Source organism: Cervus canadensis, chromosome 2 (genome assembly GCF_019320065.1).
Source record: "Cervus canadensis isolate Bull #8, Minnesota chromosome 2, ASM1932006v1, whole genome shotgun sequence".
Lineage (NCBI taxonomy): Eukaryota > Metazoa > Chordata > Mammalia > Artiodactyla > Cervidae > Cervus > Cervus canadensis.
This window is the reverse complement of record NC_057387.1, coordinates 68386203-68398732: the sequence shown is the minus strand read 5'-3', so window position 1 is coordinate 68398732 and position 12530 is coordinate 68386203. Positions and strand designations below refer to the sequence as shown.

Here is a 12530-nt window from a genome sequence, read left to right as displayed (position 1 = left end):
GTAAAATTAAATGCTCATTTCTTTCTGCCTCCACTTAAACACACCTGTGTGTTAGGTACTGAATAAAAGTACTTGAATAAAAGAATGGAGGTATGGTTTTTCAATAATATAAGCATTGCATATCTTATGATTTCCTATTTTTCCCAAACAGCTGAAGTTAAGTATGTAATCTGGGCTATCCCTCTAATAGCTTAGACATAGTACAGCATATCTCATACCATTTATACGTTTATGTGTGTGCACTTTGAATATGCAGTCATATCTGACTATTTTGTGACCCCATGGACTGTAGCCCTCTAGGCTCCTCTGTCCATGGGATTTTCCTTGCAAGAATACAGGAGCGAGTTGCCATTTTCTTCTCCAGAGAATCTTCCTGACCATAGGATCGAACCTTGAGGTGCCTCTTGTGTCTCCTCTATTGGTGGGCAAGTTCTTTACAACTATGCCACCTGGGAAGCCCTTATACATATGTATGTGTGTGTGTGTGTGTGTGTTAGTCACTCAGTCGTGTCCAACCCTTCGCGACCCATGGACTGTAGCCTGCCAGGCTCCTCTGTTCATGGGATTTTCCAGGCAAGATTACTGGAGTGGGTTGCCATTTCCTTCTCCAGTTAGGCATGTATACACACCCGCAAATTCAGTAAGTTCCCTACCTATGAAATTTCAAGTTGTGGACTTTCAAAGATGTAAATGTGTATTCACATTCCCCAACCATATAAGTTAATTCACATTTCTGACATACTTTGTCACATGCACGTGTCCACTAAAAGTGGTTGTATTTTGTGTACTTTACTGTACAGTTTGTTCACAATTATAATGGATTTGAGAAGGGGGATGGGTTGTCCAAAGAGGTCATCAGCAGCATAGCGACCCTCAGCAAGATGTTGGAGCTAGATCTGCAAGAGAATGACTTCACTGAACTTCTTGTTGTGTGACAGGAGGAGCTTACTAATGCAGACCCGATGGACTTGGAGGCCCAGAGAAAGGACAAAGAGACAAGAAAAAGAAGTAGCCAAAGAGATTGAAGAGACTCACAACACAGGAAATGGCTGGGGATTTTCTTTATTTGAGGAGGCATTAATAGTTTCTGAAGCACAGGACTTGAGTGTAGAGCAGTACACAGAGGCTGCAGCAGCCGATCAGAGCACAATCCCAGGCTACTGTGTTATCTATGTTGAGAAAGAAAGAGCTGCTACCCGGACATGACTGGATAATTTTTCAAGAGCGTGGATAGAACTGAATCCAGCACAGAACTAGAATCTGTGCCATCAGTGTCACTTGTGAGCGAAATTGCAGCTGGCCTCCGAGCCCTGGTGCTGCCGATCCCGCAGCTCTCCCAACTCCCCCCTCCTCCACCTCCTCCCGTCAGTACCTCTTCTTGCCCGCTCTCTCAGTGCCAGCTCCTGGATGCCAGCTATTGTACTGTACTACTGTCCTTTTAAGGTATTGTACTGTAAGATTAAAACATTTCTTTATTTTTTGTGTTTGCTGACTTTTTAATGTATTGTTTGTGGGAAAAGTAGTATAAACCTATTACAGCACACGGCTGTGTAGTTGATTGTGTTAGCTGGGTACATAGGCTAACTTTATTGGAGTTATGAACAGATTGTACTTACAAACACACTCTTGGAACAGGGCTTGTTCATATGTAGGGGACTTACTGTACAATAAAACAGTAAACAAAATTATCTGTTGAACTTCTAAAAGCAGCTAAAGAATTGTAATCCATGTAGTTCTTTCACTTCTTTCGGTAAAATCTGATTGTGTCTCAACAAAGAAAAAGAAGAAAAAAAAAAGGATTTTCTTAAAAATAAGAAATATTAGATTTCCTGCCTGAAATGTTTTCCTGTGGAAATTATTTTCATAGTCAAAGGTAAGAAAGTATTATTCTTCAACTAACAGATGTAAAATTATACAGAGGAAACAATTCTGAAACTGGTCAAAATCTCATTAAAATTGCATGAGGAGAATTATGTATGCCCCATTTACAATTTTTTTATAGCAGAATATCAAGTAATCCATGATTTGAGAGCAAATTTTAGTTTTATCCTAGACCTACTTGACCTTGTAAGTGTTTCTTGATTTTAAAGGATGACATTTAATTAAAACTGCCTTGCTGAAGTAAGGTAATTATTGGTGCAGATAAAAGAGATTTACAGAAATCCAAGGCAGTAGACTGGCTAGAGTAACACAGATTCTTCTTAACATCATGATGTATCATTTATAAATTGTGATATACTATCTAGGTTTGTATCATTTAAAACCATATCAAGTTTGCTGGTTGAATTAGCACATACAATTGTGGAAAAGGCATTTTAATTAAGCTGAAGTCAAACAAACTTCAAGAATTTTCTACCTTTATTTGTAACGCTGTGCATAAAATTATTCAAGCATTACATTGAAGAATGAAAACACATGGAGTATGAAATCAGACCAAAATCTCACCCTTAATAGATGATATCTTTCCTTTTTCATAGTTTGCTGCTCTTCAATGAGTGACATTTAGTAATATGTATGAGTAATTGCTGAGTTTACTGCTCATTGCCTCCTTAAAAATCCAAGGAAGCAATAGGCACATTTTGATCTTTTAATGACAAAACAATTTCATTATAAACATTAAAACATAATAAGTGATAGTGATTTTTATTTGTTATTTAAAAGCTTAATTATGGATTACTTGTGATACTTAAATATATGTGAATAACCTTTCATTAATATTTGTACAGAGTGTCAAAAAATTAAAGGATTAAAAAAGGCAATCCACTCCTTTTATACAAACAAAAATGCTTTTAGAATTCCTTACCAAATAATTCTTTAGTAGCAAAAGTTCTCCTAATAAAAATTACATCTGATTTATTTGACCAAAAGTGTTTTAGAGATTTTCCATACAAATATTCACAATTAAAGATATTACTGATAATCATGTATGTATGTCAACTCTATAGGATTCGTGTGTGACTGAGTGTTATTAATGTGAAGTTCAAGATAATATGATCATTTTCCAGCTTGATAATCTTCTAAAAGTACATACAAAATTATTCAAAACAGCTTTGACTTGTGTATATAAACTCTAATTTTGTCATTAATGTCAGTTCAAAGAAAAATATTGTTAGCATTTTTTTTTTTACCAACTTTTACTCTAATTGACATTCTTTGATTAGCATTTACTTTAGGCTGTTTTACCATATTCTACATATTAACACAGCACTTAATAATCACTTATTGTTGTGCCCAAGATAGCAGATGTTTAGTATATTGTGTTCTGAATTGGTACCAAGGTATAATTTCCTCGTCCTTGAGATATTTAATGGATGTTTTCAGAATCACCCTAATGACTAAGATGATATATGTGTTTTAAATATCATTAACTAATTGTAACTTTTCTTATTTTAATAAAAAATGACATATCAGTTTGCCTATATAGATCCTGGGTTATAATTATCATTCAACTGGATTTGTATAATATCTAAATCAAATAGAAGAGAATCATACATTATTAGAGTAAAACTTTGGGGATTTATGCAGTAGTCACAACATGATACTCATATCATACAGGATAATCTATTGATTTTATTTCATGACTCGAAGACATAACTTTGCTTCCTAGAAAGGTGAAACAATATTAAAATAGCTTGCATTTTATGTTATAAATATGATCATGACAATAATGATAATGCTGAAGATCACATTGTAAGCTGCCCATGAGCAATAATAAGCTTAGTTACTTTGATGTCCAGATTAAAATTAAAGAAGGAAGACAGGATCCACAAATTAGGGGAAAATCAACCTCTTAAATATCAACATATTGTAGGTAAAGGTCAGCTGAAAGAGCAAAATTATTTAATAAGGAATGCCTGCTATTCAAGCCAATCCTCACTCACTTTTTTATTAATCTTAAAATATCAGGCATACTATGAAATATTTCACCTAGAAAAGTTCTTTACAAATATTGGTTTAATAACTACTGTGTGCCAAAGAGTGAAGTTCATTCAATTTGAATTCCTCAAACTGTTAACCACGTTCACATTCCAAACAACTTTTGGCAGCAATTTTGCCCCTTTTTGATTCCACTAAAGAAGAAAAAGAAGTAATGCATAGGAAGCAAAACTTAAGTACCCTTATATTTTTGACCATTCTTATTTTTCTTGTTTTTGTTTTGAATTAATATTTGAACTATATATTTCTTATTATGTTTACAGATCTTTCAACTGAGTAAAATCTTACTTTTGTTGTTTAAAGAGGAAACTGAGACTCAAATAGATTATAATATTTAATTATTATCATATAGAAGATTTTTATATCCCAGCTTTTTTCCATAAAAAATTTCTGGAAGCACACAGTAAAATGAAGATAAGAGAGAAAGGTGATGGAACAGTAGGTCAAAAGGGGATCAGAGGAGCAACAAGATGCTTTCAATTAGAGTTGTGCAAATTCATTACTGAAGTATGAGCAAGAATAATCCACTGAGAAGGACAAGAGAGATGATGCAGTAGGAAGAGGAGTTGTTAGAGCCTGATCCTAAAAAAAAGATGAGCTCAAAGAAAATTTTTTTTGAGTGAAGATGTCCTCCTCAGAAATATCAGTAAAGAGAAGGAAAGGAGAGGAAAGACACAGTCATATCCAGCTGTAATAAAGAAAATTGAGACTATATACAGTGAGAAGAAACTGATTATATTTATAGGTAGAATACTGAGTGATGTCAATTGAGAATTGATATCTAACTCAATATCATCTTTTAATATACATAGATGTCTTCTACCAACTTCTTTCTCCAGAAAATGATAATAAAAATTAAATATGTTTTCCTAATAATGGACTATGAGGCAAAACAACTGGTCTTTAATTATAGTTACTTGTGCTACTATAAAGGAAGTGATTTCATTTACTCAAATATTTATATGATCTCTATGAGGTAAAATTATTCTCCATTTTTAATAGATGATAAAATTAATGTTTAAAGATTCAACTTGACATGCCAAACACCACACAGCCATCACCTATCAAAACCAGAATTTGAATCTAGAGAATCTGACTATAAATGTTATAGCCATAGAACCCTGCCTCATCTACTGAGATGTGGCTTCCAAAACCAGTATTGCTGACTCAAGGATGCGGGCAGTAGGTTACAATAGAAATTCATCAGTTCAGCAAGCAAACTCTGCTCACCATTATGACTGCTGTAGGTCTATTTCAGATTAATGTGCTCATATAAACACAAACACTGATGTTGCATTTTGAATCATGGAATTTAGGAAGAGCATACTGTCTCTTCAAGAAGTAACGTTGACTTCTTAGTGGATCTGAGGTTTCTAAAGACTTTAATTTAGGTAAATTTTGAGGGATTAAAATGGACTTCCTTTAGGCATTATTAATCCAGCTGTGGCCTTTTGGAAAGATCAATAAAATAACAACCTGCTCTCTGACATGGGTGGACTCTTAACTCCTGAAAGACAAATAGACTGACATTGCAAGAACTCCAATTACTTAGTGCAGAAACAACATTAATTTGATTGTCTCTCTTGTGTTATGCTAGTCTCAATTAAAAGGTACAAGTTCTGTACATATACACATGGAATATTACTCAGCTATTAAAAAGAATGCATTTGAGTCAGTTCTAACGAGGTGGATGAAATTGGAGCCTATTATACAGAATGAAGTGAGTCAGAAAGAAAAACACCAATATAGTATATTAACACATATATATGGAATTTAGAAAGATGGTAATGATGACCTTATATGCAAGAAAGCAAAAGAGACAGATGTAAAGAACAGACTTTTGGACTCTGTGGGAGAAGGCAAGGGTGGGATGATTTGAGAGAATAGCATTGAAACATGTATATTACCATATGTGAAACAGATCGCCAGTCCAGGTTCGATGCATGAGACAGGGTGCTCAGGGCCCATGCACTGGGATGACCCAGAGGGGTGGGATGGGAGGGAGGTGGGAGGGGGGTTCAGGATGGGGGGCACATGTACACCCATGGCTGATTCATGTCAATGTATGGCAAAAACTATTACAGTATTGTAAAATAATTAGCCTCCTGTTAAATATATATATATATTAGGGTACAGATGCCATTGGATTTCTAGATCCCCACAAAAGCAAAGAACTCCATCTTACCACTGGGGAAGGTCTGGGGAGGAAAATGAATTGGAGAATTCCATCTGCCCATCACTATACAGATTGAAGATGGACTTAATACTTCTGTTAAGTGAGCCATTTTCTGGAATTGATACCAAATTTACTGTTTATAATTCAATGGAGACAATAAGAATAGAGTTTATCTTTTATTAGATACTACTGGGTAAGTCAACGATGAGTCAGAGAGAACCAACCCAGTTGATGAGATATTAGTAAATCATAAGAAAATGTCTTCTTGGTTATTTATCAGATTGTTAAAAACTGTTCTAAATGGCTCAACTTTTCAGACCTCCAATAAACTATATCTCAAAGTCTTCATGACAAAGAGGACAAGTTCCACGGACATGAAAAATGGTAAAAAATTAATGTAGTTATTTTTTTTTTAATAAAAGCTAAATGAGTTATGGATTTTTTGTTCAGATAGAATCTTATGAGAAGTCACCAGGCCAGTGTTGAGGAAGAGAGTATCTAGCATCCCAAAATGAGTTTTCTGTCTTGTGGTTCCAGTGGACACATTTCAGGCAAAGGAATCTTTGTAATTATGCCTATGGTGCTTCTGGTAGGGTATGAAATGAAGGCTAGATTATACCATGATATATACTGTGATAGGATGTGTAGGGTGTGATATAGAACAGAGACCTGGAAGCATTAGTGCTCCAATCATTAACTTTAAAGCACATGATAGATAAAGGAAAGGCAGTCATATTAGGCTTAGGAGGTAGGAGATAAGGGTTTTATACAGGCAAGAACCAGAATAAACATCTAAGCATTAGGAGTCAAAAGCTAAACAAATAAACTAAAAGCAGGCAATGTAACCCCAGTGGACTCTGACCTGAACCCCTCTTATTTCTGAACAAGTGAAACTAATCTCACAAATAGGTTTAATCTCCCTCTAATAGTAGTGAGCACAACTGGTAGAAACTGTTTTATTTGGGCAGGTGAAGAAGGAACTATATTCCTAGGGTTTTACAATCACAAATCAAAATATTCTACTATTTAGATGACAGTGATTTCCAAAAGCAGGTCCTGATCTGACAAAAAGTGTCTATAAGAAGGAGTGAAGATATTTCAGCTGTATTTATTCCTTAGATCTAGTTAAATTACAGAAAGCTTTGGGAAACATTTTCAAATTGAAATATACAAGCAACACAGATTTATTTTTAATCATTTTACTTTTTTTTCTGAGAAGAGCAGTGTAGACATGATAGGAAAAAAAAAAAAAAAACAAGTCGTTTGAAATTGCCCTATGATATGAGTTCTGATTCTGACAATTAATGAGTTTTGTACACCTGAACTAGCTATCACTTAGAAAAGTGAAAGTATTAGTTGCTCAGTCGTGTCTGACAGTTTGTGACCCAAGAACTGAAGCCCACCCACCAGGCTCCTCTGTCCATGGAATTCTCCAGACAAGAATACTGGAATGGGTTGCCAGTCCTTTCTCCAGGGGATCTTCCTGACACAGGAATCAAACACAGGTCTCCCACATTGCAGGTGGATTCTTTACCATCTGAGTCACCAGGAAAGCCCAGTTACCTCTCAGAGCTTTATATAAAATCTCCTAGTGTGTAAAATGATACCATGTAACAATCTGTCTGAGTTTTTGGAATTTAACTGCTGACAGCTTTAAAGTTCCACCTCTCCCTCTTCACCTTTTGCCTCACATCTGAGAAAACTGAAAAGAAAGCTTGCTTGCTTTCTTCTGCATTTGGTTTGGGCAGAAATTTCAACTATATGCCGTGTAGGATGCATAACTCTAGTCCCAAACTCAAACCACCATAAAAACCCCAAGCTGGTCTGCTTTTCCTGTTTGTCAAGACATTTTCAGACCTGCTTGTGATCCACCTGCTTCCCCAAAAGGCTCATTGTATGAGTAATAGACTTTTTTACATCCCCTTGGTGTGCATGCATGAGAGTGTACCATATTCAGTTTTATATCTGAACTGAAGTTTGGAAAAGGGGATAATTCCACTTCTGTAGGTGTGACCCTGACATGGTAACTCAATAAACCCTGCCACATGCAATAAATGATGCTCAAAAATTCTACCAAGTAAATATATATGGTTTTAGTAACCTGATTAAAGATAAACAATGTTTTCTCATTCAATATGTACTATTGTATAAGGCACAAAAAACAATAAAAATCAACTTGCATGTAATTGATGATGCACTGAGAAAATGCCAAACAATTATGCAACCATCAATTCTAAACCCATTGTTCCCTTTCCAACAGAAGAGGAGACCATAAGCCCTCTCCTTTTTGAAAACATGGGTTAAATTTATGATAAAAACTCTCCAGAAAGCAGGAATAGAAGGAACATACCTCAACATAATAAAAGCTATATATGACCAACCCACAGCAAACATTATCCTCAATGGTGAAAAATTGAAAGCATTTCCCCTGAAATCAGGAACAAGACAAGGGTGCCCACTCTCACCACTACTATTCAACATAGTGTCGGAAGTTTGGGCCACAGCAATCAGAGCAGAAAAAGAAGTAAAAGGAATCCAGATAGGAAAAGAAGTGAAACTCTCACTGTTTGCAGATGACATGATCCTCTACATAGAAAACCCTAAAGACTCTACCAGAAAATTACTAGAGCTGATCAATGAATACAGTAAAGTTGCAGGATATAATATTAACACACAGAAATCCCTTGCATTCCTATACACTAAAAATGAGAAAACAGAAAGAGATATTAAGGAAACAATATCATTCACCATTGCAACAAAAAGAATAAAATACTTAGGAGTATATCTATCTAAAGAAACAAAAAACCTATACATAGAAAACTATAAAACACTGGTGAAAGAAATCAAAGAGGACACAAATAGATGGAGAAATATACCGTGTTCATGGATTGAAAGAATCAATATTGTGAAAATGAGTATACTATCCAAAGCAACCTATAGATTTAATGCAACCCCTATCAAGCTGCCAACAGTATTTTTCACAGAACTAGAACAAATAATTTCACAATTTGTATGGAAATACAAAAAAACCTCGAATAGCCAAAGCAATCTTGAGAAAGAAGGATGGAACTGGAAGAATCAACCTGCCTGACTTCAGGCTCTACTATAAAGCCACAGTCATCAAGACAGTATGGCATTGGCACAAAGACAGAAATATAGATCAATGGAACAAAATAGAAAGTCCAGAGATAAATCCACGTACCTATGGACACCTTATCTTCGACAAAGGAGGCAAGGATGTATAATGGAAAAAGGACAACCTCTTTAACAAGTGGTGCTGGGAAAACTGGTCAACCACTTGTAAAAGAATGAAACTAGAACACTTTCTAACACCATACACAAAAATAAACTCAAAATGGATTAAAGATCTAAATGTAAGACCAGAAACTATAAAACTCCTAGAGGAGAACATAGGCAAAACACTCTCTGACATAAATCACAGCAAGATCCTCTATGACCCACCTCCCAGAAAATTGGAAATAAAAGCAAAACTAAACAAATGGGACCTAATTAAACTTAAAAAGCTTTTGCACAACAAAGGAAACTATAAGCAAGGTGGAAATACAGTCTTCAGAATGGGAGAAAATAATAGCAAATGAAGAAACAGACAGAGGATTAATCTCTAAAATATACAAGCAACTCCTGCAGCTCAATTCCAGAAAAATAAATGACCCAATCAAAAAATGGGCCAAATTTCCCCTGAAATCAGGAACAAGACAAGGGTGCCCACTCTCACCACTACTATTCAACATAGTGTCGGAAGTTCTGGCCACAGCAATCAGAGCAGAAAAAGAAGTAAAAGGAATCCAGATAGGAAAAGAAGAAGTGAAACTCTCACTGTTTGCAGATGACATGATCCTCTACATAGAAAACCCTAAAGACTCTACCAGAAAATTACTAGAGCTAATCAATGAATATAGTAAAGTTGCAGGATATAAAATTAACACACAGAAATCCCTTGCATTCCTATATACTAACAATGAAAAAACAGAAAGAGAAATTAAGGAAACAATACCATTCACCATTGCAACAAAAAGAATAAAATACTTAGGAGTATATCTATCTAAAGAAACAAAAGACCTATACATAGAAAACTATAAAACACTGATGAAAGAAATCAAAAAGGACACAAACAGATGGAGAAACATACCGTGTTCATGGATTGGAAGAATCAATATTGTCAAAATGGCTATACTACCCAAAGCAATCTATAGATTCAATGCAATCCCTATCAAGCTACCAACGGTATTTTTCACAGAACTAGACCAAAGAATTTCACATTTGTATGGAAATACAAAAAACCTCGAATAGCCAAAGTAATCTTGAGAAAGAAGAATGGAACTGGAGGAATCAACCTGCCTGACTTCAGACTCTACTACAAAGCCACAGTCATCAAGACAGTATGGTACTGGCACAAAGACAGAAATATAGATCAATGGAACAGAATAGAAAGCCCAGAGATAAATCCACAACCTATGGACACCTTATCTTTGACAAAGGAGGCAAGGATATACAATGGAAAAAAGACAACCTCTTTAACAAGTGGTGCTGGGAAAACTGGTCAACCACTTGTAAAAGAATGAAACTAGAACACTTTCTAACACCATACACAAAAATAAACTCAAAATGGATTAAAGATCTAAATGTAAGACCAGAAACTATAAAACTCCTAGAGGAGAACATAGGCAAAACACTCTCCGACATAAATCACAGCAAGATCCTCTATGACCCACCTCCCAGATTATTGGAAATAAAAGCAAAAATAAGCAAATGGGACCTAATTAAACTTAAAGCTTTTGCACTACAAAGGAAACTATAAGCAAGGTGAAAAGACAGCCCTCAGATTGGGAGGGGAAAATCGATTAGCAAATGAAGCAACAGACAAATGATTAATCTCAAAAATATACAAGCAACTCCTGAAGCTCAATTCTAGAAAAATAAATGACCCGGTCAAAAATGGGCCAATGATCTAAACAGACATTTCTCCAAGAAGACATACAGATGGCTAACAAACACATGAAAAGATGCTCAACATCACTCATTATCAGAGAAATGCAAATCAAAACCACAATGAGGTACCATTACACGCCAGTCAGGATGGCTGCTATCCAAAAGTCTACAAGCAATAAATGCTGGAGAGGGTGTGGAGAAAAGGGAACCTCCTTACACTGTTGGTGGGAATGCCAAAACTAGTACAGCTGCTATGGAAAACAGTGTGGAGATTTCTTAAAAAACTGGAAATAGAACTGCCATATGACCCAGCAATCCCACTTCTGGGCATACACACTGAGGAAACCAAATCTGAAAGAGACACATGCACCCCAATGTTCATCGCAGCACTGTTTATAATAGCCAGGACATGGAAGCCACCTAGATGCCCATCAGCAGATGAATGGATAAGGAAGCTGTGGTACATATACACCATGGAATATTACTCAGCCGTCAAAAAGAATTCATTTTGAACCAGTCCTAATGAGATGGATGAAACTGGAGCCCCTTATACAGAGTGAATTAAGCCAGAAAGATAAAGAACATTACAGCATACAACACATATATATGGAATTTAGAAAGATGGTAACGATAACCCTATATGCAAAACAGAAAAAGAGACACAGAAATACAGAACAGACTTTTGAACTCTGTGGGAGAAGGTGAGGGTGGGATGTTTCAAAAGAACAGCATGTATACTATCTATGGTGAAACAGATCACCAGCCCAGGTGGGATGCATGAGACAAGTGCTCGGGCCTGGTGCACTGGGAAGACCCAGAGGAATCGGGTGGAGAGGGAGGTGGGAGGGGGGATCGGGATGGGGAATAAGTGTAAATCTATGGCTGATTCATATCAATGTATGACAAAACCCACTGAAATGTTGTGAAGTAATTAGCCTCCAACTAATAAAAAAAAAAAAAAAAAAAAAAGAAGGTATACAAATGGCAAATAAGTACTTGAAAAATTGTTCTACATCATTAGTCATCAAATTAAAACCAGAGTTAGATACTATTATAGGCCTAGTAGAATAGCTAGAATCAAAGGACTAAAAATTCCAAATGTTAGTGAGGAGGTGAAGAAACTAGAACCTTCATAAATTGCTGGTGGGAATGTAAAATGTACAGTTACTTTCAAAAACCACCTGGAAATTTCCTGAAGTATTAAATGTTTATCAAATGACCTAGCAATTGTACTCCATTTCTCATAAGAAATGAAAATGTATGTCCACAAAAGACATGCACACAAATGTTCACAGCAACATTCATAATGGCCAAATCCATCAACTAATGAAGGAACAACTAAAATCTGGTATATCTATAAATAGAATACTACTTAGCAATAAAAGGAATTAACTACCAATACGTGTAGCAACTTGAATGAATGTTAAAACCATTTAAGAGGTTAACAACAGAAATATACTGTATAACA

At 35.6% G+C, this 12530-nt stretch overlaps 1 pseudogene; it reads left to right on the top strand.

The window, feature by feature from the left end:
• The first annotated feature begins 951 nt into the window (after positions 1–951).
• The window catches only part of LOC122428961, a 39765-nt pseudogene continuing 28186 nt past the window's right edge, over positions 952–12530 (top strand).